The sequence below is a fragment of the Balaenoptera physalus genome, assembly GCF_965194825.1.
Source record: "Balaenoptera physalus genome assembly, chromosome: 14".
Classification (NCBI taxonomy): Eukaryota; Metazoa; Chordata; class Mammalia; order Artiodactyla; family Balaenopteridae; genus Balaenoptera; species Balaenoptera physalus.
This window is the reverse complement of record NC_138893.1, coordinates 65,408,367-65,435,865: the sequence shown is the minus strand read 5'-3', so window position 1 is coordinate 65,435,865 and position 27,499 is coordinate 65,408,367.

The following is a 27,499-nucleotide window of genomic DNA, read 5'->3' as shown; positions in this document are numbered from 1 at the left end:
TAATTTCATCACTCCATCCTGATTAGTTCAAACCATTAAGTTTTAGAGTGATTTATAAGTTTTATGATAATAACCTTGAAAAGATAGTTCAGGAAAACATATTATCAAATGTCTAACTTAAAGGTATTGGATCACATGCTGATACAGAAAATGAGTTAATTATATGTTTTCTCCAAATTGATCACTTTGACAACATGGTTTCTTTAAAATCTCCAACAAATTTGACAAGGTGAATCTGTCTAAAACAGTAGTTTCTTTTCCTCCCTTCTCTTTGCCAGCATCTCTCATAGCATGAACAGATAAACTTTTAACTTCAAATAGAGTTAACAAACGTGAGGAGATTAAAGCAATATTCTGGCAGAAGCAGGCAGAACTATGGTGGATAAATCATTCCTAAGCAGCTGAATTCAAAGTACCTGTCTGAGCCATGGTGGGTGTTAACAACAGTGTCTGAAGCTACCATGGCAAAGGGCAAGGAAACATGAATGGCATTTCAAAATCAAGTAGACATCCCAAATAGATTTCAACATGGATACATCAATATTTAGGGCTCCCTCCAACCCTAAGTACTTTCTCATAAACCAATGGCTATCTCTGAAGAAAAATTTAAAAAAAAATAGAAACTTACAGGAAGACACACATTGAAAAAGAAGGTTAAATAATCAAATTATAGGAAGGACAAAGTGAGAACAAGTCTGGGGGTCTAGAAAAGAGGAACAAATGAGGATTTGTTTCTGGTAACTGTGGTTGTAGTGAATTACTTCCATTTAATTTTGCTCTTTGTGGTAAATTCCTGCAGCATAATTCAGTTGGTTAGCTTGTTTCCAAATTCAAGCACTAGACCAGGGGAGGGTAAGTAAGGCAGCTTGATTGACAGAAGAACAAAGGTTACAGAAACAAGGGGGATTTTAAAAAATGGAAGGCCCTTAACAAAAAGGAGAACTGTATGCTAGGCAGGTACAAACAGTAAATGACCACCTCACACTGCATTTTAGGCATCATGAAACCAAAATGAACACTCAAACATAAGCCTGTCATATCTTCTTAAAAGGATGAGTATCTTGGTGTCAGCCTTTAAATTTTACTAATGGAGTTTAAAATCAGTCATAAGGAGGTAGCTGGGAGGAAGCCCTCAATGTTTGGTAATGAGTGCTAATGAGATTTGATTTTTGTTACTCTAAAATGAAGTGAGCCCTGTATCTAATTTGATCACTTGTAATCTCACTAGCAAAATCAAATAAAATAATGGAGTGAAGGATGAATATAATATCACATGGTATCAAGGTCATAACTTGAAATTATTAACAGAATCAATCAACCCATTAAGAAAGGCTTCTCTAATCTAAATGTAGTCACTTATGTCCTAGTCAAGTTGTCTATGTCTCAGAGCAGTGCTGACAATAGAACTTTCTTCAATGATGGAAATATTCTTTCTATCTGTGTTGTCAGATATGATAACTACTAGCTATGTGTGGTTATTCAGCTCTTAAAATGTGTCTAATGTGACTGAAGAAATTCATTTTTAATTTTATTTAATTTTAATGAGTTTAACTTATGTAGCTACATTTGTATATTTCCTACAATACTGGAAGGCAGAGACTTTGAGTCTTTACTTCCATCTGAAAAGCAAACCAAAAGTAGAGACCAAAATAGAAGAAACTGTATTTGCTAAGGAATTCAAAAAATATGTCGCTGGAATAAGAGAAGGACTATATCTATCAGTGTTCTAAGTTGCAAACAATAGATTTCACTCTTATTAGATTATACAGGAAAAAAATATTATTGAGGGATACAGACACCACAGCTTGACTGCTGACTCTTGGGCACTGGACTCTAGAAATTTTGTCACAACTGCTTCCCAAAGGGGCATGCTTCTGCTGTCACCTTCACCAGAATGGATTCTGTACAGAACGTGCTTTCTCATGCCATTTGGGATTGCTGTCTCCTGTGAATATGCCACATTTATGGATCCCAGGTTGCATGCTAACATCCTTCCTATAAAGAAATCTAGGTAATTGTGTTTATATCCTCTGTCTCTGGATACACAGACTCATAAGGCTCATTTACAAAGGGTGCTGGGTTTCTCAAACTTACTAATGTTCATGAGCATAAGAATGAGTAAAACTTCATTATAACATCAATCACCATATTCTGAGAAACATCCCTACACGTGTTGCAAGCAACTTTTAACTTACAAAAAAAAGTTCAATTATATATGCTTGGAAAAAAAGAAAAAGTAGTAGGGGATTTATATATGTATATATATATTACATATTCTGTTCACAAATGTGCCTGTCATTCTGTTCAAAAGTGTGCATACCCTGGAATGACTGGCAATATAAATCCACTGTTATCTTTATCTGTGACTGTTTCCTGTAGCTCTCAATGTAAATAAAGTATCTTACAAATTTGATTATGACTAGTGTTTAAAAATAGATATTTTAAAAATTCCACTTGGCTCCTATACAGGAGCTAACTACTCACAGAAATTTCATTTATCTTTAAATCATTTGGTTGATTGAGAGAAATGATGAATTTGTCATTTCTCCAGGCTCAGATGATACAGGTAATCTGGGGAATTAAAATTAACAAATGTTTCCATACCAAGTCTCAAAGTTTCATCTTTTCCCAGCCAGAGTCCCATTCTTGGTATAGCAGATGATCTAGGATTCAAATTTTACCTTCTCTGGAGTTCTGGAGTTTTAAGATTAAATCCTAGTCCTGGTCTTTAACTTTCTCTGCTTTCTGGCTACAAGAGATAAACTCTTCTTTATATGCTTTCCGGAGGTTATCACACATGGTCTTTAGTCTTAAACGGATAATCATCTTCAGCCTGTCATTATAGTTCTCAATGCCCTAGTTACTCCAGCAAGAACCATCTAGTTTCATTGTTCTTGTAGTTACTATTCTCCCATGATTCCCAAACACTTGATTCACACCACCTTTGAGGGCATGTCCTTCCGCTAGTACCTTATCAGAGTTCACTACCACCAGTGAAAATTTTACAATCAAAAGCTACCTTGTTCCATGGGTTCTATGTAATCTACACCCCAGTGATTGAGTCCTCATTGCCTGACAGACAACAGGTAACCCAACTCCGGAATCTCATCTTCATGTCATTTTTCCCAGGCCATTTGTGGCCCCAGTAATGCTAACTTGGGTTCCCCTTAAAGAAGACTCTGTAATGGAGGTTGCCTTAGAGGATGTGTATTATTAAGAAGTGCTTCCAGGATCAATGTTTATATTTGTTGGTCTATATCTGACTATCTTTGTTTGTTTTTGTTAGGTTGTCTTTTCTTCTCATGTGCCTGAGATGTGTGTGTGTGGATGACATAATAATTGTGACACTGTTGTAGAGAGAATTTGAGGCTTAGAAAGATGATATTTGCCTCCAGAGAGAATTTACCTTTGCTTCTGCTAGTAAAATGAGACACTAGCAATCCAGGATCACATCAATCCAGTTTCTGGAATTGACAGAATTAACAGCTGAATTGCAGACTGTATGCAGTGCTCTATACCTCCATTTCACTCTACTTTGTGGGTGGGAACATTCAGATTACCAGCTGAAAGTAAAGAGTTCATCAGTTCCTGTTTATCAAGCTATGGGCTGCAATTTTTTCTCCCTAGATCCACAAGAATGATAAATCTCTCGTTTCATCCTTTCAGCCTCTCAGTGCTCTCTGTGGAATCAGGAAATGTCCTCAGGGGTTGAGGACTGTCTCTCAGCTCACCTCTTTGGATTTCTATCCTACTTCCTGGTCCCCAAATCCTAGCCTGGCAATTCTTAATTCTCAATTAACTCTATGATGTCTTCAAGAAGATTTTTAAAATGTTTTTTCCAACTTTTTAAATAATTCTCAGAAAACAGGTTTGTGCAAATTATTTAATACACCATTAACAACAGTCCAATTTGGTATCTTTCAAAGTACCTTGTAACTGACCTTATGGGCACTAATCTTAAGAATTTTTAGCTGAAAATGTGTTGTATTTGTTACACAAACATTATAATGAGACAGTACAGATGTGAAGACATGCAAATTCCAAAGATTACAATCTGTACTGTACATAGTATAACTTTTCTTGGAACATTGTATGAACATATGTTTAATAATATCTAGTCAGAAAAGAAAAATATGTGAAACATGTATCTTACATGTATGTGAGATAACTATGATATAGCTATAGTTTGTTTTAGAAAACTAAATTGTGTTTGAATAGTTGAAAGAGATTTTGAGGAAGTCCAAAGCAAATAATAAAAAGAGCTAGTAGCGAATTATCGCTCTAATGTAATGTTTTTCTCCGTAAGAATGTAATGTGTTTCCCTCCCTGGATTAAGCTAAGGAGTGTTGTCTCTGTGAAATCAGTACAGGAAACATTATCAGTGGCATTTCTATCTTTCTTTGGTGCATAAAGAAAAAATATTTTGCTGACTTAAGGACAAGTTTTTGCTTTCAACTAATCTTTCTTACCTAATTCCTTAATTGAAACAGAATTTGAGATACAAACCAAAGAAAGCTATATTTGGCTTGTAGGTCATAGGAAGGAAAAGGTCAATGAAAGTATAACCTTTGAGGAAGAACAAGGCAAAGAATTCAACAGAAAATGTGTTCATTTAACTTCTGTGGTATGTGCTAGTTCCTGTTTGGTATAGTTCCAGAGAGGCTAAATAATGTAGATACTTGAAAGACACAAAGATTTAGAAAATGATAATATGAATGTATCACAGCATGATAGAGAGAGGGGGAAATCTCCATGTTTATCTATCTATCTAATATCCTATTCATCATGACTTCCTCCTTTGTGCCTCCTGTTTCTTTTTTTTTAATTAGATTTTGTAGGATAAACTCCCTCAGTTCAACTCTAACAAATATTTATTGTGCACATATATGTGTTCAACAGACAAGTACAATAAAATAAACTTAGGGTCAGATAACCTGATTTTAATTCATAACTCAAATGCAGTGCATGACAGAAAAGCAGGAACCCAAGAAGAGAAGTCATTCTCAATCTTCCTCACCATCACTATTATCATCATCATTATCATTTGCTAGGTGTTGATTTAGATGTAAAGATTAATATCGCAGGGTCCCTTTCATCAAAGGGGGAGAAGGAAGTTAGCCAGTTTGCAATGATGGATGCATTGCCTGACCACTGTGAGAGGCTAAATGAAGGTATTCATTGCTCTTGATGGGAGGAAATACTAAAGGAAGGAAAGGAATTTTCAAAATGACAAAGTATCTAACAGTATAGTTTATGCAGGAAACTTAAAGCGGCTCACAACTGCACTAGTGTAAATCAGTTCTTTGGCGGCATGACATGGGTTTGTGTGGTTGACAAGGGCAGGGTCGGGAAAGGTTGGGTATATCATTCAAGGAACTTAGATTTGGTACTATAGGTGATAATAAAGTGTTGAGGGGTTTGAAGGAATGGTTTATCTCTGTCAAAACCTGAAACTCTGAAGTAATATGAGAAATTAATGTAAGAGTCAGATTCCAATTATTTTGGTTATAGGGTGTCCTTCATCCATATCCATCAGTTTTTCAAAGTGGTCCTTCAGTGTCACCACTTCTTAATTCTTTCATAAAGCTGATTTTTCTTGTCCGCAGAATATAAACACACAGAATGTGACCTTAGCCTTTAGCTCTATTCCTAAATTTGATTTGTTTGGTTTCATTGTTGACAAGTATCTTTCTTTTATGGAGGTTATAATCTCTCCGAGGGTTACATTGTTTTATGGATACATTAATAGAATAGAGCTAGGTGGGGCTTTAGAACTCTTATAATTCTGTTCATTCATTTCAGAGCACAGGGGACTAGAGGGATTAAATGACTTATCTAAAAGTACACAAGCATTTTGTGGCAGAGCAAAAAGAGAATGACTGCTTGTCACATTCTCTAGACTGTGCACTTTGTACTCTTTCCATGTCCCCCTGTTGTTATGCACCCCCATGTTGTTATGAGCTAACCACACTCATATTTAGAGTCATATCATATGAAGGCTATATACTGTCAACATGATTTATGACTGTTGATATTGACCTTGATCACCTGACTGAAGTAGTGTTTGTCAGAGTTCTCCACTGTAAAGTCACTGTTTTTTTTACCCCTTTCCATACTGTACTCTGGAAGGAAGTACTGTACTGTACTGTACACTCACCGTAGAGTATACACTTAAGAATTGGGAGTTATACTCTTCTTCCTTTAGCATGGACCATCTGCATAAATATTTGGAATTCTTCTTAGTGGGAAATTTGTCTCTTCTCCGAATTTATTAATTATTCAATCACTTATTTATATCAGTATAGGCTGATATAAATAAGTATATCAGTATGAACTAATATAAATATATGGATATTCATTTTATACTTTGGATTATCATACAATATTAATAGGTTCTTTTTTGTTTTACTATTAGAATTAAAAGAATTTCCCCTAGTCCATTTTAATATCTAAAATAATTATTTTCAATATTCTAAATTTTTATTCAATATTTTAAAATATTTTAGCATTTTTAGTGAATTTTGAGCCAATTAATTACATATTTTTCAAAAGCATGAAAAGATGTCTACAGATCAGAGAACATGAAGGCATTATCATGTGTCTTGTTTAAGTAACAATGCTATTAAATCTAAAATGTTAAAAAATAGCATTTATCTTCACATAAGTTAGTAAATATGATTGCATGTTGGACAGGAAGTTTATATTAAGAACAAATATATTGTGTAATGGATAGATTTTTAAGTATGTTTTAGAACCTTAAAATTAAATGATTTGTAGCAATTTAAAACATATTACTGATCCAGCAAATATTCATTAAATGCTCAGTATGGTACTTGCTCTTGAAAAGTATAAGTATAGAGAGACCTAAAATAAATAACTTTTTATAGTGTGATAAATGCTGTGATAGAAAGATATTCGAAATCCCTGCTAAAAATGTTTAAACTTCTTTAAGCTGGGTACAGAGAATACATTAAGAAAATGAAATGTTATAAATGTCTGAAAATGATTTTAATCAAAGCAAAAGAGATTTGTTGTTACTTTTTTTCTTCTAACTAGAACACAGATTATTTTAAATATTTGATAATTCTTCGACCAATGAATAAGTGGATCGATGGGTCTTCATGCAATTGCATGCTGGATGTCAACTACAGTTAAAAATCGCAGGTCAGATATAAAAGGCAATTGGCTGAAGAGTACACTAAATGCTTACATAGTAGTTTTCTGAAGTTTTTTTTTTTTTTTTTAACCTAACTTACTTAGCTCAGTTCTTTTGCTATTTTAAAATATTTTCCCCAAGACTACTTAATTAAAGCACTCTTCATTAATCCTTCAAACTCTCATACACACACACAGGAGGATTTAATCTTTGTAGTTCTCATTAAAATAAAAAAATTACAAGGAGATCTCATACTGTGTAATAATTTTTAACTTTAATTACAACCATGTATATAAATGATAACACACAAGATAATTGAGAGCAGAAGAGGATGTAAAGGAATTTATAATTTTATCTTGTATCACAGATCAGATAACAGCTGAGTAGGGCTCTTATTTCACAGAGTTGACTGTTTCAGATAATAAAGCATGTTAATTTATCACATGATATGGTTTTAAACCCTGAGAAACCTTTTTTATATTTTAAACAAAATAACACAAAGAACAAAGATTATATAAAGATCCGTTTGCATACATATTTAACAAAAGTACATGTATATTATTTTAAACAATGTATAAAGTAACGCATTTCACCATGCTGATTCAAGCAGAATTCCATCTTTCTAGATGCAAAATGAACATCTCTTGTTATTCGTACTTCCTGATCTACCACTGCAGATCACACAAAGGCTTATGTACTTTGTGAAATCTCCTTTAAAAATAGCAAGGTGATGTCATCCTAATTACTTTGAGACATGACATTATGGATTATTTCCCTGTGTGATTATGGAATTAACTTCAGTTTGAAGTTCAAGTAAGATGTTTAAAATCCCAATAATGTGTGTACCTGATTTCTGTTGGCTTTCTTTTAAAAAGTATGGTATAGTGTTGAAATTATTGTCATGAAGGCCAAAAGAATTTCCAATTTTCTTATTAAACGAGAAAAGTTTCTTTGCTCAATACAAATATGAATCCAAGCTCCCTCTCTCACCTGGCTAGCACAGAACTACAGTAGGCACCAGAATAGGTGTGTAGAACTAAGCATGTCTAGACACTAATAGGTGTCTAGAACTAAGGTGTCTAGAACTAAGGCACCAGAATAGGTGTGTAGAACTAAGCATGTCTAGACACTAATAGGTGTCTAGAACTAAAGTGTCTAGAACTAAGGCACCAGAATAGGTGTCTAGAACTAAGGTGTCTAGAACTAGACAAAAATCAAATGGAATGGCCAGTCATGCCAGATTCACAGTCTAAGTTTCAATAATGGAGATATGATAATATTGCTATTGTTTTATTAGTAGTAACCATTGCCATAACTTAATGATAGGAGTTAATATGTACTTAATGATAGGAGTTAATATGTACTTAATGATAGGAGCTAGGTAGCCATTGCCATAACTTAATGATAGGAGAAAGTATTATGCATCAGGTACTTAGTTTTATTAAGAATTTTTAAGGCAATGTGATAAGGGACCTCATGCTCATTATCTCAGCTCCAAACAACCCTGGTAAATAGGGTGTGTTACCCCTAAACAATGGTGGATTTGAATATTTGATTTTTGTTTGGCCCTTCATAGCAGGCTGGGAATTCTCTCAGCTTTCTGAACTCTAAAATGGGGGAGATTTATGGATTAATGTAAATCAATGCTTGTTAGCTCAATTAATAATAACAGCTATTGTTATTGTTGAGAAAACTGAGGCTCAGAGAAGACAAGCGACATGCCTAAGATCACATAGCTATTAAGTGCCAGGGCTGAGATTTGAACATACCTATCTTTTAGGTCCAAAGTTAAATCCAAAGGACTCAAATACAAAGACCAAGTTTAAAATGAGAATGTCATAAACAGGAGTTGGAATCGAGGGTAAGAATTGTTTCGGGAACTTAATTGCTTGGGCCATGGTTAATCTGAGAAAGTAGAGTCAAAATCTGAACCAATGCATTTCCAGTAGGATTCTTTTCTAACTTATACTTGATACTCAGCAAGATACAGAAACTTTGAGAAGTTTAACATAAAGGAAAAAAAATAATAAAATATTCTGTAATACAATATTTAAATTAAGATTTTAAAAGAAAATATTTTAAACTATTTTTTACAGACAGTGTGATATTTCACAGTAGTAGCTGAATGAATTATTTTTAAGCTGTTTTAGAAAGTACATGCTCTCCAAAAGGCTTGTTAAGCTATCAGTCCATTGGGAATGTTTTTCTAATCATTGCTTGCTTACATATATTACAACAAATTACAATGTGTGTTTAGTAAAAAATGAAAAGTAAAACTACCATAGTAGATTAATATATAGATAGATTATATGATCTTTTATCTTTGCAAGTATCATACTGCTAATTTATATTTTATGTTTGTAAAATAATAATTTATAGTAACAGAGATTATTTTAAATTTGTTATATAATTTCCTCATATACTTAATACATTTCACTTCTTTTTTACTCATATTTTCATGATTTGCTTTACATGATTCCTTGGAAGTAATGCAGAATTATATTTAATTATTGAGAAAAGAATAGATTCCACTGGCAAAAATTCTCAAGTTGTTTAATTCAATGCGATTTATATTCTATGCAGTCAACAATACAAAAATGCATATGTTGAAAATCAATCTGTAGTGCTTGGATTTACTCTTAAAAGGATTATCAACACAGATTGTATGTCCCTAAAGTCATTAGCCATAAATCATTTGGGGAGAATTATTTGTAATACATTTTGGATTAATAAGCACACAAAGAACAAAAAGGAGAAGATGAGTAGATGAATGATAGAATTAGTCAGTGTTCATTTTAATTTTGTTTTAATATTTTTGAAATTGTTATGAATCCTATCATTATTAGGAATATTTGGAAATTCCCAAGATTGGATATAGCAATGTGATATGGGGAATAAAGACTCCTCTAAGATATCCACACCTTAAATCCCAGAAGCTGTGAATATATTACCTTACATGGCAAAAGGAATTTTGCAGATGTAATTCAAGTTACAGACCTCAAATTAGGGAGATTATTCTGAGTTATCTGGGTTAAATCAATCCGATCACATGAGCCCTTAAAAGCAGTTGAATTTCTCTGGCTGGGAGCAAAGGAGCTGTGGCAGAAAAAGAAATCAGAGAGATTCCAGTGTCAAGAGGATTCACCATTCTTGTTCTGAGATATAGGAGAACATGTGTAGGGACCAAAAAGGAGTCTCTAGGAGCTAAGGGCAGTCCCTGGGGACAGCCAGCAAGAAAACAGAGACCTCAGATCTACAATAAGAAGCTGAATTCTGCCAACAACCTGAATGAGCTTGAAAGCAGATTCTTCCCAGTGTCTCCTGGTAGGAGCCCTGCTGGCCAACACCTTAATGTCAGCTTTGTGAAACCCAGAGAAGAAAAATAGGTAAATCCAACCCAAACACCTGACCTTCAGTACTGTTATATAATAAATAATGTGTTGTAAGCCACTAAGTGTTTAGTAGTTTGTTACAGCAGCAGGAGAAATGGAGGTAGCAAACTGCTTTAATGGAGGTGGCCTCTACCTACTACCATTAAATCAGTGAGGTATAGTTACTCTTTTCAAAAGTTCCCTTCAAACAATCCCAAATAAATATATACTGTGGGCTATTTCATTTTTGTAATATGAGATAGAGAACACTTAAGTTATTGTGCAAATAAAATACATTTTTCAAAATTCAAACTTAAAATTCTGAAATAAAAATTACACACTCAATTGTCCATACTATCCAAATTACATACTCAATTATGTACTCAATTGCATATTCAATTGTACTTACTACCCAAAGCAATCTACAGATTCAGTGCAATCACTCTCAAAATTACAAGGTGTTCTTCACAGAAATAGAACAAATAATCCTAAAATTTGTATGGAACCACAAATGACCCTATATATCTAAAGAAATCTTGAGAAAGAAGAACAAAGCTGGGGCATTATGGTCCCTAATTTCAAGCTATATTACAGAGCTATAGTTGTCAAAATACTATGGTATTAGCATAAAAACAGACATATAGATCAATGGAACAGAATAAACATCCCAGAAATAAACCCATCATTGTATGGTCAATTAATTTATGACAAAGGAGTCAAGAATATTCAATGGGAAAAGGATAATCTCTTCAATAAATGGTGTTGGGAAAACTGGACAGCCACAGGATAAAACAGACAACTTTCTTATGCCATACACAGATGGATTGAAGACTTGAATGTAAGACCTGAAACCATAAAACTCCTAGAAGAAAATATGGATGGTAAGCTCCTTGATGTTGGTCCTGGTGATAATTTTTTGGATTTGACACCAAAAGCAAATGCAACAAAAGCAAAAATTAACAAGTGGGACTACATCAAACTAAACAGCCAGTTTGGGCAGGTACCTTGGTGATTTTTCTATCTACTAAATAAGAGAAAAATGAAATCCAGTATTTTACTTCAACACTATACAGCAATCTGTGCTAAATAGTTTTGATTTAGAATTGTTATTTCATTTAAAAAATCACATAATACCAACTATTTCCAGTTTTGTATGCATCTGTGAAGAAATATTCATTTTTTTATATAAAAAAATCTTTTTTTTCTGCATACTTGTGTGACAGGTATTATTTTAAGTTTGAGCACATGACAGTGAAAAAATAAGCAAAAAATATCCCACATGGAGTTTATATTCAATTCTGGGTCTGGTATGAAGTGGTAGACAAACAAATTAACAAGTAAAATATATAGTAGATCATATGGTAGCAGGTGGTACAAAGAGAAGCAGAGCAGATAAAGTGTGGTGAATAGGATGCTATTTAAAATGTTGAAGTCAAGTAAGACTTTAATAGTGACGTGACATTTGATCAGATAACTGAAGAAGGTAAGGGATTGAGCCATGTTGATGTCTAGAGTATGTTGTAAGAGCTTTCTAAGAAAAGGGAAGAGAGAAAAAAAAAAAAAAAAACGGTCCTGCAGTCTGAATATACATGGAATGTTTGAGAGGACATCAAAAAGACCATGTGGTTGTATCAGAGTATGATCTGACTTGTTTTAACAGAATTACTATGGATACTGTGTTGTGAAGAAAACTCTATGGATGGCAAAGGTAGAAGGATACCTATTAAAAAAATTAATCCAAAGGGGAGGTCAGAAGATGTCATATGACTTGAGCCAGGGTGATGGTGGTGGTGGTGGGAGTGATGAAATGTGGTCAATTCATTGTAATTAAAGAGAGATTCATTTAAATTAAAGAGAAAGCCAACAGTGTATCATTATGGATAGGATACAACATAAGAGAATGAGAGAAATCAAGGATGACTCCATGAATTTTAGCCTTAGCAACTTAAAAATTGTGTTGCCTTTGAGTAATATGAAGAAGATGACAGAAGGAACTGGTTTGAAGGAGATGATGAGGAGTTCGGTATCAGATATTATGCTTGAGATCTCTTTGGACATCCAAATGGAAATGAGAAGTAGAGTGTGAGTGTGAGTATTGACTTCACAGGAGAAGTTCAGATTGGAAATATAACCTTGGTAATCTTTAGATTATAAATGAGATTTAAATTCATAGGACAGGATGATATTATAAAGAGAGGGAGTGATACAGATAGAGAAAAGAATAAATCTAAGCACTCAACCCTTTGTACCCAATGTTAAGAGAGCAGAGACAGGACGGAATACCAGCAAAACAGACTCAGAAGTTAGGTAGAAGGAAATTCTGGAGAGTGTTGAAACTTGGAAGTACAATGAAGATATTTTTTGTGTGTGCAGTTTCAGGAGTGTGATAGAGATAAGAGACTGATTAGAATGGTTTCAAGTGTGAATGAGTTGAGATATATAGTATAGAGAGCTCTTGAAAAAAATATTATAGGTAAGTTGTAGAGGTTGCTATAAATAGATTCTACAAGGTTTTCATGGGAATAAAGATATAAGAGACTGTATGTCAACAAATATGGTAAAATAGAGAAGGGGCATGTTATGCTGAGAGAGAGGAACAATTGCTGGAGTAGTGTCTTTGAATAGGTAAAAGTGGTGTTAATAATAAGATCATTTGGAATAACTTCATATAAAATAATAAAAGACCGGAAAGTCCCCTATCCCTTCTTGCCAATTTTTTGTTCAGTGTAAATTTAACAGAGAAAATGTTTTGATTCATCTTAGTCTTCTCAATTTGAGTAAATCCAGCTTTTTTAAATTTCTTAGAAAAAGATTAATTTGGATTTTTTTCAAAAAATATAAAGCAAAGTACTTTCTTTAACCTTGACTGAGTCCATTTATAATGTGTGAAAAGCTTTTATGGTTGCGTGTTTCATTTGTATATAAAGAGACATCTTTTTTCTGGATTAGCAGTATCAGTTTGCATTAATCACATTGAACTGGGTAATAGTAATTTATACTTAGCTTTTATGCTTGACAAGATGCTAACACTGTCAACAATTTACAAACTAACTAGCAATATGTTTTAAAAGGTAGTTAAGCCTTGAAATAATTGAAAGCAAAATCAAATCAAAGGATAATTCAATTCAGTATACTCTTTAATTCTTTAGTGTAAAAGTAAGAAAATATTTCACAGAATGCAGTGCTCTCAAAGTGAAACCCTTCCTTTACCTTATTTCATTACATTGAGATGTCTCTCGATAGTTAGATACATGATTGATTGATAGATAGGTAGATCATTACGTTCCCACACACATCTTTTTTCCTTACTCCATCTCTCTTTCACCTGCTGTCTTTTGCACCTTTTTTCTGGCAATGGAAACTTTAACATATTGCTCATTTTTATTCTCCTATTTTTTATTATTGATATAATTTTTCTTATTATTCCAGGTATATCATATGATTATTTTCCTTCAACTGGGAGATATACAAGGTGTACAGAGTATATTTCACGCAAAGACACTGCACATACCATTGCAGAGAAAAAGTAATGATTCTTGTATTACTATTTAGACAACAGACCATAGAGTACTGAGCATAAAGTTATGAATCCTAAAAGTGAAGTTCAGAATTTTCTTGCCACGTGAAGCATGGAAGGTAACGTGAACATGGCCTTCTCCTGTCTTCCATGAAATTGTGCATTTCCATTTGCACTGTTTTCTTGGTACCATCACCTTCCGAGTAATGCAAAGATTCTGTACTTTGTACAGGATAGGGTCTGTACTTTGAAGTCAGCATGGCTTTGGACAACTTACTTAATGTATCAGAAACTCCAATTTCTCTTTTATAAAATGAGGTTAAAACCACCTATCTCAGAGGTTTTCATAGTAAGTACACAGGCTAATCTGTATAAAATACTTTGCACAGAGAAAGCAGGTAGTACAACATCATTAGGTAATGTATTCACTCTAATACAAGTTATTTTCAATCTTTTAAAAAATTGTTCAATCATTTGATAAATCTATTGAGTACTTAACTGTGTGCAAACATAATTCTGAGTAGTAGGGACACAGAGGTTAAAAAAGGCAAAATTTCTGCTTTCATGGAGCTTATATTCCAGTTTTTTTCTTCACATCATTTTGAATTTGCCCTTCTTTCAATTCTATTTGTGATTATTATCTCTGATCCTTTTAATTTTTAATCTTTTAAGTCATTTTTTGCTAAACAGGTTTGACAGTAGTTCATAGAAGTCATTATTACTCAGGGGTGTGTAATGAATTCTGAAGGAAAATAGATGAAAAAAAGCTTGCCAGTGGATTTAATATACCAACAGCCCTGCATCTCCTCTTCCACTTATGTGTTCTTCTCATTCTTCTCTTTTGCATTAGCAAATCTCAAAAGTTCTGTACCTGTCATGGCAAGCTCACCCAGTGAATAATTTTTTGATTTGTCTGTACCTGGAACAAAGCTAGGTACTATGGATAACAAAGTCCATGAAATGCTTTGAAATTTTATTTATTTATTTTCCTTTGCCTTATTTTCCATTCCAGTTTGCTTTAATCATTCTGTGTTAAGGCAGGGCAAGGAAATCCTGGTAGAGGTTCTCTTTCTTCTTCAGGTTGATTTAAAAAACTCAATACTCACTTTTAAAAGTCAATAGGCCACCATGCAGCTTCCCAAGGAAATGTACAGTTTCTCTTGAAACTTAGAAAAAGGCTAAATATTCTGTATTAACATTTAAATTTAAATGCCACCCATTCACATAATTACTCCCAAGAGCTCTTCCCTGCAGTTAGCAAAGTAAGCACAGGCACTTTGAGAAAGGGAGGATTTCATGGTAGTATTAGATTTTCTTTATTAAAATTTGAAACTTCTTAACATCTGTGTTTTGAGTGTCTCATGGAATCTGAGCTACAAAATGTGAATCATATTCTGGCTTTGTACACATATATGACATAGGGATCTCGGTGGTTGCCACCTGTCATAGTGCACAGCGATATTGCAAAGGTTTGCTGGCAAAGCCTAGGGTTTTTTTCCTCCAGTGTCATTCTTTGTGTTTATCTGTACCGACCACCTGGCACGCTCCAGCTTTCACAAAAAGCCAGGGTGGGCCCTTCTTCAAAATGAGTCTCCCTATTCCCTGAGAGACAGATGAAATAACGTCCTCTCACAGATGGTCTATGGTATATACCTCAGCTGAATATCTAATCATGACAAGTAGTCAGAGAATAAAGGCAAGTTGCTAACATCAACTTAAATTGTGACACCAACCTATACTCTAAAAGCATAGAGCAGACGAGATTATTTCAAGATGACAACAGCGTTGGCAACTATACTCTATTTAAAATGTGTGTTTAGCAATTGCATTTCATTTCACTGCAGCACGTCTAAACAGCTCAAATTGTGTGAAGTACAATTGAAAAATATGCCTGTTCCGTTGTAAAACATTAGTTTGCATGATTGTACTTTTTTTTTTTTGATTGTACTTTTTTTAAATGCTAGTTACAATGCTTAAGGCTTTCATAAATGCTTACTTTAAGAGGGACATTTTAACTATTAGGATGGTTTTGTATATATATTTTATATATATATACACATATATATTTATATATATATATAATATATTTTTCTAAGGATTTCTTTTAAACCAGACAAACATAAACTTATAGCTAATATCTCAGAAGTATAGTGTTTGATTTGAGAGATTCAAGAAAGTTTTTATTTTTGTTTTACTGAATGATCCATCATCTATGCCATGATACATAGAAATATCAACAGTTGGATTTGTGCTGTAGGGAAGGAATAAGTTTTCCTTAACCTTCTTAAGGTCCCTGGCTGGGTCTGAAAATAAACTGACAAAGAGAGAAAAGCATACAAACATGTCCAATATGAGTTTTACGTGACATGGGAGTCTTCATGAGAGAATGAAGACTTGAAGAAATGGACCTGAGTATTTTAATGCTAGGTTTGATGAAAAGTGGATAGTCATGAAGAAATATGATATAGGTCAAGGACTATGGAGGTAAATGTAGTAAACTGGGAGAAAGTTAGCAAGGCCTGTTTGTTAGGATTCTTCTCAGAATCTTTTTGCCTTCAGAGATAAGGACTCTCTGGGTATAGAAAGTGTACCTCTCATATTAGGGTTTTATGACCTGTTTCAGGAGAGAAGAGTGGGGGAAGAATAATCTTTCTTCTTTTGCTGTTCACACAGACTCCTTCAGTTTGAAATATTCAGTGTGCCAAGGAGCTATACTTTGGATTATTTTGTTCTGACCCCCATCACTGAGAACATTTTAATGTCTTCATTGTCATCAGATAGCACTCAAGAGGTTATAATCTGACTTTTCTTTCAAGACTACCCTACTCATAACCATGTTCAACTCAGCCTAGACCAAATTCTTGCATTGTTTCGTGTTTCTTTTGTTGTTGTTTTTTTTTTGTTTTTTGAGGCAGGGGAGAGGGCAGGGGAGTGTAACATGTTCTGCTAATATCTCCAGCAATAATTATTCTTGAATTTAATTTACATGTAAATACTTTTTCAACATGAATTTTACTCTAATTAGCATTTCAGCAGCCTAAAAACAATGAGCTATGAAAGATTGGTCTCCTAACCACGGTCAAGCCCTGCCGTCAGTGGTGTGAACACTGTTTGGACCAGAATTTGAATATATCAATACATATTTTGTCATCATTGCCTGGCCTTCCATTTCCTTAACTGTTACTACTGTCTAGGTCCTGCAATGCTCCAGTGGCTTATGAAGGATGTTCTCTGATAACTGTGACTAGCTTATGTCATAAACATGACCCAGGCTAGGAAAAATTAGAGTCAGTCTTAAGAGTTTTACTGGAAATGCCTGGAAAGTAGATCCTGTTTTGGAAGGCCATGGGAGGAAGGACAGGAGGTGAAGGATGTCAGTTTTGATGATCATCTTTGCCACCATTATTGGGAGAGCCAACCTGGAAATTAAGCCATTACGGAGGAGACCAGAGAAATAGGCATGCTTTTTAGTATATCTTAGCACTCATAAATTTAAACTTAGGTAGTTTCCCACCTTCCCCCACCACTTCTATTTTGTCTGGGAAAGAGAACTTAATGGGTACATGCGAATTACGCTTAGCAATTTTATGTAACTTTGCATTTTTCTGCCATCTAAACTCAACATTTAATACTAAACATCTTAAATTGTTTATGATGTTCACAGTCCTGGTAAATAAACACAAAGGATAAATCATTGAATTCAGTGACTTCAAAGACAGAAAATGATCAAGAGTGTCAGCACCATCAAACACTGCTACTAAAAACGCAGGCTCAGGCAGCAGTTTGTGAATTGCTTGGATACTTCCACATTTACACTCCAATCTGAGTTAATTTGAATACTATATCTAGTAGTCACTTCTGCTCTTCTCATTATCCAACAAAGTGTTAAGACATAGATGAGGCAGGAGGTAGTATGTGTGAGAGGAGATGTTCCTCACATCAACAAGGTTATTGATTGAATATACATGTATATATCAACATATATACACATATATATGTATATTCATGAAAATTATATTGTTATTCATGTGTTCATCCCACCTGTTTTGAAACAGTTTTTCAAAGAGGCAATGAAAAATAGAACTTAAAAGAACTAGCAAGGTAAACTCACAGAGCAATGTGGTCAGTTATCTACTTTGGTAACTTATAAAGGATATTCTGGGAAAACAGATCAAGGTATTGTTCCCTTGATATTGATAAATTGTATATTAGCATTTAACAGTTCACAAATTATGATCAAGGTTTTTAAAACTCTCTAAGTGTGTACTCATGAAACCTCCTGAAAGTAAGTACAGGCACTGGTCTTTTGGAGAGTTTTTTAGTAAATATATATTAGGCCCTAAAAGCCAAGTATCTATTTGTCTTGCTAACTCCTGAGCTCAGTTTGAACTGACTACCCTTCCTTGCCCTACATGTGTGAGGAGGTCATGAAATGAGGAGGGTCTCCTTTCAAAGCGGGAGTAGAGGAGAAGGCATTTTTTTATTCCTATAACTTAGGGATGTCTTTGCTTGGAGCATAGTAGTGAAAGGATCATTCTGGGATGTAGCTACACAGAGGCATCCATATCTGCAACATATTCAAGCCCAAAATGAGATAAGTGAAAGACATATGAGGAAAAACTAAGCACAAATCTATTCCCTGGAAAAAATGTTAGGCTTTTTCAAAAAGTTGGGGGAAGTTTTATGTCTTAGTGGTTTGTATTATTGCTTGAAGGTGAGCGCACATCTTAGATAGAATGTTGTCTATTTCTTCCTTTGTAGAGACTGCAAAAATACACTGCCAAGAGACATATGATGTCCTAATTATGTTTCTAGGCATGGCCTTAGTGTTTTCTAAGTTAAGACAGAGAGAATGGGGTGATATATGTTTAAGGAATTTAAATGCATACATGCAAATTGTCTCTATACTTAGAGAGAAAGCAGAAATATCAAACGGAAGTATGGAAATGCAAATTTCTTTAAGCATTTATATATTTTATGAAAGACCTGGATCTTTATTTAATATATCAATTTTATTAAACCAATTCATATTAATTCCTATGAAATTATTCATTCTTATTTTGAAAATTGTGTTCTGTTTTATCGCTAAATTGACATCAAATTGGGAAAACTGCCATTCTGCAACCTGAACAAAGGAAAATTCAGGTATTTACTTGATAGTATTTGAGTGGAATTGAACACTTCTAGAAATAATTTACTTTGAATATCCCATATCGTATTCTTCACTGTAAAGAAAATAATGGTAATAGCTTTTAAATGCCTACTTAAAATCTAATTTATTATATCAAGTGATTTTATTCTGTTTGTCTAAGTGTGCTGATAAGAAGCAAGATAGATGAAGGGAGAGGGAAAGATGGGTCAGGAATACAAGTAAAAGGAAAATGATAAGCAGTGAAAGAGATGCATGCCATGGAGATAAAAAAAGAAGAGAGTCAGTGGGAGATCAGAAAATGAGAGGGCAGAGGAAGCCAGACCTAGAGGAGGCAAGGATGAAAGAAAATTCAGGCACAAGTCAGGAAATTTGGAAGGATAAAATCATGCAGAGAAATAGTATAACTAGGAAAGCCTCAGCTGAAGAGAAGACAAAGAATATAATCTAATATTTACCAGATTAAAATATATACATATATATATATACATACATATGTGTATATAGTTTATATATATATATATACATACATATGTGTATATAGTTTATATATATATATATATATACACATTATGTTATTGAAAAAAGAAGTTCAAAACTCAAGCCAAAATTTCAATGGTTAGGTTTTTATTTGGATTTCCTTTGTAATATCATTCAAGCTTCGCTACAATTTGAATCTATTGATTCTGCTTCCTTTATAAAGGAGAAAAGCATCCATAATTTAAGTATAAAAGAAAGGTTTACATTATTATATGCAGACATTCAAAATTGAATGATTAAGGAATTTTTATTTGCGGAACTTTTAATGGACTTTATATTATATAAATTATAGATTAAATATTGCAATTAAGCACATTTGTATCAAAAACATATCCATGTTTTTATTTTACATATATATCCTCATCAATATTCTACTCAACTGGTATTCATTAGAGCTCCTTTGGTTGTAAGAGAAAGAAAACCAGCTCAAATAAGCTTAAGCAATAAGGAATGTTACAGGGAGTTCTTCAGCCATAACTACATCCAGGGACTCAAACAGATTTCTCTTTTGATGTCTTTTTTTCACGTGTCTCATGGTGTTGGGCTTTTATTCTTAGTCAAGTTTGGTCTACCCAGATGTGTGTTAAGGCTGCTGATAGCCCAATACTTAGACTTATGACTGCAGTTACTAAGGAAAGGAGGCCTTCTCTCTCCTGGCATGCATAAATAAAACTTCAGGGGATAATCTAATTTATCCTGTTCAGGTCCTTTAGTTGTTATTGGTGACAGGTATGGTACTGTAACTACCACAAAGAGGGCAAAGGAAGTGGTTGCCCCCCAAAATCAATTTTAAAAAGAAGGGATGTTAGGCAAGGAAAAAACAACAGATGATACATACATCTCAATTCTTGACAGCCTGGTTACATACACACACACACACACACACACACACACACACACACACACATACATATATATGTTTCTAATAGAGACAATTTCAAATTGCCCCCTCCATACCTAATATAACACAACTATCCCAACTGTAACTCAAATTATCCTTGCCCAGAAGGAGAACATTTAAAGTTGTGGTTTATACTTCTCATTTCTCTCTCATGTTATCTAAAAGACATTTGCCATCATGTTTATTGAGACTTAAAGTAATTCTATTGAATGAAATTTGCTTAATATAGCCAATACTTGGCAAAGTAGTCTCTGTCTTCACACAAAGTAAAAGGAAGTCCAAATACTCAACACATTGAAACATCCCTCACTCCTGTTTATAAATTTTATTTTTTGTTAACCTAAATTTCACAATGCAAATATGAAAGAATAACTCAGAGACAATTAGTTAAAATGCTGAATATGTACTTATGTATACATGGGAAAACTGACTGTGAAGTTTTTTGCCCTATCAAAGGCAAAGCTGGGTCTTACAAAGACAAAATCCAAAAAGTGTCACACACAAAAAAGTGACTGCTTTGTTTAGGCAAATCATTGGTTTGTCAGATGAGTTGCATTGGAGCTCTGTATAAGCTCTTTACTGTTCCACCAATTTCATTAAACTGTGATTTCTTTCTAAGATCTGTGTGAGCCCATCTGGCCCATTAGGCTGTAGGTTTTTAGTTTAGTTGTTTTTTTGTTTGTTTGTTTTGTTTTTAACATCCATGGCTTGTTCTCAACTTATGGCACAAAAAGTAAAATTGGAGCACTGAGTCAAACAAACACAGAATCCAGTGCTGCAATCACAACCTTCCTCTGTATCTACATATTCAAAAAATGACTGTTGATGCTCTCCTATTATGTACCTGACACTATGTAAGGATGTAAGGGATGGGTACTAATAAGTAATAAGGTAGCTTTTCTTCTTGCACTCATGGAGTTTACAAAACAGGAGGGAGCAAGTAACATTAATTTAGCATCTACTATGTTCTATGCACAGTACTAAGTAAACACTTTACATGCATTTGTTATTATGAATAGTATACTAGTATGAATGATAACTCAATAAGGAAAACATTGCATTATCCTGATGAGCCAACAGACATCTTTACTTCATTCTTATTTATCTTATGCAGTAGATTATATAACTAACTTAACTGGTTTAAAATGAAAAATACACAGCTGGATCTTTATGTATGGGGCTATGTTTATACTGACTCATAAATCATGCATATGTTTGATATGGTATCAGTAAGACCTATAATATCTTACCATATTTGTATCTTAATACCATATATCTTCCTCTTCCCTGTTTTTTTCATTCATATTTCATTTTCTAAAATATGTCTGGGATTTTAAGTAATTTTATTCTCCAATTGTTGTACTCTGCTCTAACGTATGACTAACTAATGGATATGACTGGAGCTGGATGGAGCCTTAAGCATTTTAAGAGTGACGCATATTAACTCAAGTAAATTTATGCAGTATTTTCATTTGAATAAATTTGATTTATTTCACTCTCTAGACAAATCCATATACTATTTAGTTGTGTTTTTAACAAAAATTTCTATTAATCATTTCCTGTACTTGGTACCTCATGAGAAAATTAAATCAACATTGACATTACTTTCTACTTAAAGAGAAACTATAAGCATGAACATGACAAATAATTTCACTTAATATATGAAAATATTGAAGATTGTAGCTTGAATCCGGGAAGAAGATACATAAATGGATTGTGTAATTTTTCCTGCATGTTTATAATAATCCAATTATTGTGTGAACAATACACTGTAATTGGTTATTTTAATCAATGTTTTTGTTTCTTTAAAGAATTTTGAAAAGAGCTGAAATATCCATATGGAATACTATCTTTGAATTGAAATCTAAATTAATCAAATCTGATAAATATAACTTCTTGAAATTTGATAAACTGATAATAATTAAATGATGCACTATATATCAATGTCAAGATTTCTTTAGATTGTTTTCTAGTGAAAATGTATTTCTGTATTACCAAGCAAACAAATAAGATACAGTTATTCTTTTGAAACAATTTGATGTGTATCATATTAATGGGGTATATTATTTTTAGTCTACCAAGATTTAATAAGAATTTAATTTTGATTAAATCATTAATTAGGATTTAAAACTGATTTAATTTTGAGCATCCTTGGCTCAAATTATATTTAGTTTGATATGATATTGCATATTTTTAATATAAATTGGAAGCCATGGGAACAAAGAGTACATCCATTATTTGCCAAACAGTATTTACCAAGAATAACAATAATGCATCCTTGGCTCAATATTTGTTGATTGCACTATCTCAATCCACTAGAGTATCACTCTTAAACTAGAGTTTAAAATGTTTATAAGGAATTAGCAATTTCCTGGTAATTTTAACCTAAAGAATTTAACCCGAAGATTCTATCTTAATGAAGTTTGATGACCAGTCTTGTCCAAAACCACTAGTAAGTTACTCAATCTGCCACTTTGCTTGACAGTAAGGATCCACATAATAAAGTTCAAGTGCAACAATTTAGGGAAGTGAGCCAGCACTCCACAGTGCCGAGCTCACCTTTCTGTGCTCAGGGAACAAGAGAGACCATTTTAACCTCTTCTTAGTCTGAAGTGTATTAGTTTATTGTTTCTTGCTTTTAGGAGAGCTTTCACAAATATTACGGCATTTAATCCTTAAAATAGCTCAGTAGGAAAGACAAATACTGTTCTTCAGTCATGGTTAAGAAAAAGAAAATGAAGGCACAGAGATTAAGTGACTTGGTAAGATCAAATAAGTAGTTGGGGTAATAATGAAATTCAAGAAATATTTGAATTCATGCCTCTGTTTTATTAATTTATACCAACAAACATTCTCTGGTGCTAGCTGTATCTGTGTAATATGTATTCTGTATATTTAACAGACATGGGTGAAATATTTATGTGGGTAACCCCTTATATATCTGTATCTCTACTGTTAATATTAGTCAGCATATGGCTGCTGAATTAAAAGCAGGGAATTATCAGTGTTATTTATGTGATAGATTTTTAAAGATTCTTCTTCTTTCTCTATTCAGTTATCTCTGTTGCTAATTTATTTGAATCCAAATGGTGGGCTTATTTTTACACAAATCACTGAGTTTCACATTGTTTCACATGTTCAGACTATGCACCATCCTTCATGTATTTCAACTGTGTACGCCATTGATTATAAGGGATGATAGCTGGGAGAATCTAAAAGAATGCGAATCCCTCATGACTGCTGATAAGCCAGCAGGACCATGCTTTCCTGTCTGTTAGCTATATAACATTTTCAGTGTTTACAAATCCTAAATGTATATTGGCATCATTTTTTAGGAGCATAGAAGACACCAAAGAATGTAATAGAATCGACCAGTTCAATGCATTCATTCAGGGACTTATATACCCCATAAAGATTGTAAAGCCAAAGGGATTTGTATGACACATAGAAAAGATTGTTTTATTCTTCAAAGTGTTTAAGATGGCATTAGCTGTATACAGCTTCTGCAACAATTGTTAGTTGTTACATATTCCTGGTAATACAGATATAGCTTGCAAAGCAAATTAGAAGTACTAGAAATGTTCTTTAATTTCCATTCCTCTGGATAAAATATTTTGAATAATAACTTCAAAATAAAACAAGCTTTTTCTAGGCATTTTATTAATTATCGATTTTGAAAGAGGCTCATGAGACTTATTGGTGCTAGATATTTTTTCTTCATAGAACTAACTATAAATGTATCATGATATCCTTCTTAAAATATTGGGAAAGACATTTAGACAAAAAGTTTTATAAATAAATGTTACCACTTTTTAAAAGTTTTTGCTAAGACCATGGGAGGTGATAAGGGTATTGAATAGTCTGAATATTTTCTTCTTTTTTTAATCGAGAATTAGCCTCTTTCAACTTTTAGATTGGGAAAAGAAACATTGTAAATATTATAACTATATATCAACATTCAGCTCTCTTTGCCCAAGTTTTCTACAACACAGAGTGCTGGACTAGACTGGTTTTAAAGGTTCTTACTAGGTGCAATATATTATGTTGCAAATTTCCAGGCTCTTTGTGCTGGATACTCTTGAGTATTTGAAAATATCAGGATATTATTGTCAGTTATATGTTTAGCAGGTGCCATCTGTTTGTGCATATTTTATAAGCAATTTTAAAAGCACACCTGTTTGAACAACAGCAAGATATACTGGAACAATCATGGACTTAGAATAACACAAACCTAATTACGGATCCTGGCCCTCCTACCACCTAGTTAAATATATCAGGCAAATTTTTAACCACACTTAACCTCAGTTTTAATTCTTCAGCATAGTAGGGATAATATTTTTTATCTGGCAGAGTTGTAAAGAAAAAATGAGCTAGTGTGTATAGTACTTATACTTGAAATACTTCCTACTAATTCTGAATGATGCTTTGAAAACCATCTATCTAATATAAATCTAAATAAATGTATGATATCTTAATATTATTAATATTCATGGTTTTCAAAAGTACATAGTGTAATATATAATAGAGACTACATGCCCACTAAATGTTATTATCTTTCTTGGTATTTCTCTTCAATATACTTTTAACTCATATTTGTTTATTATAAAGGCATAAATTTTTTACCACTATTGCCATTGCATGTAGTGCTGGTATTACTAAACAAATATAACCTAGATATAACCACCGTCAATAAAATTGAGAAATTACTAAATTTTTATTGCTGGTGATGATGTTTGAGTTAGGAAGAACATTTTGAATTTTAGGTATCATTGAATTTGCTGCTGGCAATTCTTAAACAATTTTTTGTTCTGTAAACTGCCAAAAATTTAGATACAAATTTTTACCTGTGAAACAAATATTTTTACCAAATTGCCTTATCTATTTGCACTTTATTCTGAGTACAAAAATATGAAATCTGCATTAAGTGCAGAAGAATAAGTGTATTATTGATTTAAAATAACATAAGAAAGATGGTAATTTATACAAAAGAATGTTTGAATTGTCTTCAAAAATTGTTTTCAAAGAAATTGAAATTAAAATATTAAAAAAATTAAAAATTTGAGGATGGATTAGATGACACAGTGAAATAAATTCTTTATGACTTGATTCATCACAGTAGAAATAGGTTAACACTCTCATTACCAAATCTTTGCCCTAACTGGCCTGTGTTAATTGAGGAGACTTTCCTTTTGTTGGTTTACTAGAGTGTTTAAAGAGGAAAAACTATTGCTATGGTGATTAGTTATTTACTCTATCTTTAACTTTTTTTGATCCTGTGGATAAGTTAAGAATTTCACATTAACAATATAAGTTATCTCTCTCAAATTTACCAATTGGCCAGTCTCTCAAAATTTACCAATCTTCTCAAATTTACTCAAAACTCTTTTAGAATAAAATAGTTTTTAAAAGAGTGAAAATGAATAATTGTAAAAAGAGATGTAATAAAATTAGACTTGGGAGAACAATGAAATTAATTTCTCCAACTCTATTTTAAGTTAACCTCAAATAAAGGAAGACAGAAGAAAGGAAGGAAGAAGGGAGGAAGGAAAGAAGAACGGGAGGGAGGGAGGATATTATATCATTCTTAGTAGTAGGATCCTTGACAATGAGGTAATAATATTACTGATGAGAGCACTAACACCCTGTACTTCCCAACACACACAAACACACATACACACACACACACACACACACACACAACTCTCTTTAATGTATGAGGAAACAGAACAGAGAAATTTTAAAAAGATGTTCAAAGTCATTAGTCTCATGTAGTGATAACATCAGCATTCAAACCAAGATCTGTTACTCCAGAGCCCATGTTCTTAACTGTATAATGCAAGCTGGGTAAGTAGTCATTTACTTCAAAGAAAACAAAACCTCAAGCAAACACCTACATTTTTAACTTCAAACTCTGCTACCACACATTTGACTTTTCAATTGCATTGACCTTTGTGACCTTTGCTTAAAGGTACAATAAAATTGAATAATAAGCAAAAGTACTTGGAAGGAAGGAACTGGCTGATTTCTGTTTATATCTAAGAAGAATGTATGAAGCTAATTTGAAGAGCTTCCAAAAAATATACTATTAAGTGAGTAAATGGAGCTCTGGATTTTATAAAAGGAACTAGAGATGCTATAATATTAAAATATTTCAAATATAAATTATCTACTTGTAGTCAGGCCAAAGAATAGCTAGAATTTTGGATTCTTGTAATATGCTCCTTAGTGTTACTGAGGTGAACTTTTATCATCATTCAGGATCGATGAAACAGTTTATTTAAAACCAACTCCTTTATAATGTATTTCTTCTTAGTTCTGAAAGTAACATGTTCTGCAAATTGTCATCATTATTAAATATATGTTTATACTGCCATGAAAGTATTACATTTAGTTTAAATGTCTTGAATAAAACATTGTTATCTGAGTAGTCACTGAAGCACCTTTGCATATGGCAGCAAAACTTTGGTCTGGGAATTAGAAGGTTGGTTTTTATTTGCACAGCTAACTAGTCCTTACTTCCCGGAGCATTATCAAGTATGTTATGTTAACTCTGTGATCTCAGTCAAGGTACCCTTCCAGATATAAGCACTTGCTGAGCCCTTTTCACCTTTTGGAAAATAATGGGTATGGAATATTTCCCTTAAGTTACAAATTTTCACAAAGAAACAAAAAATAGCTAGCTCAACAGAGAGAGAGAGTTAGAAGGAATAATGTACAAACAAACTCATGGCCAGGGGCATGGGGCAGATGCATCTTATCTGTCTAACCAGGAATAATGGCACATTAAAAGGAACAGGGGCAGCATTTAAAAGCAAAATACTACATCCAATGAATGTTTTTCAACCCTGTTCTCAAAAATTGCACA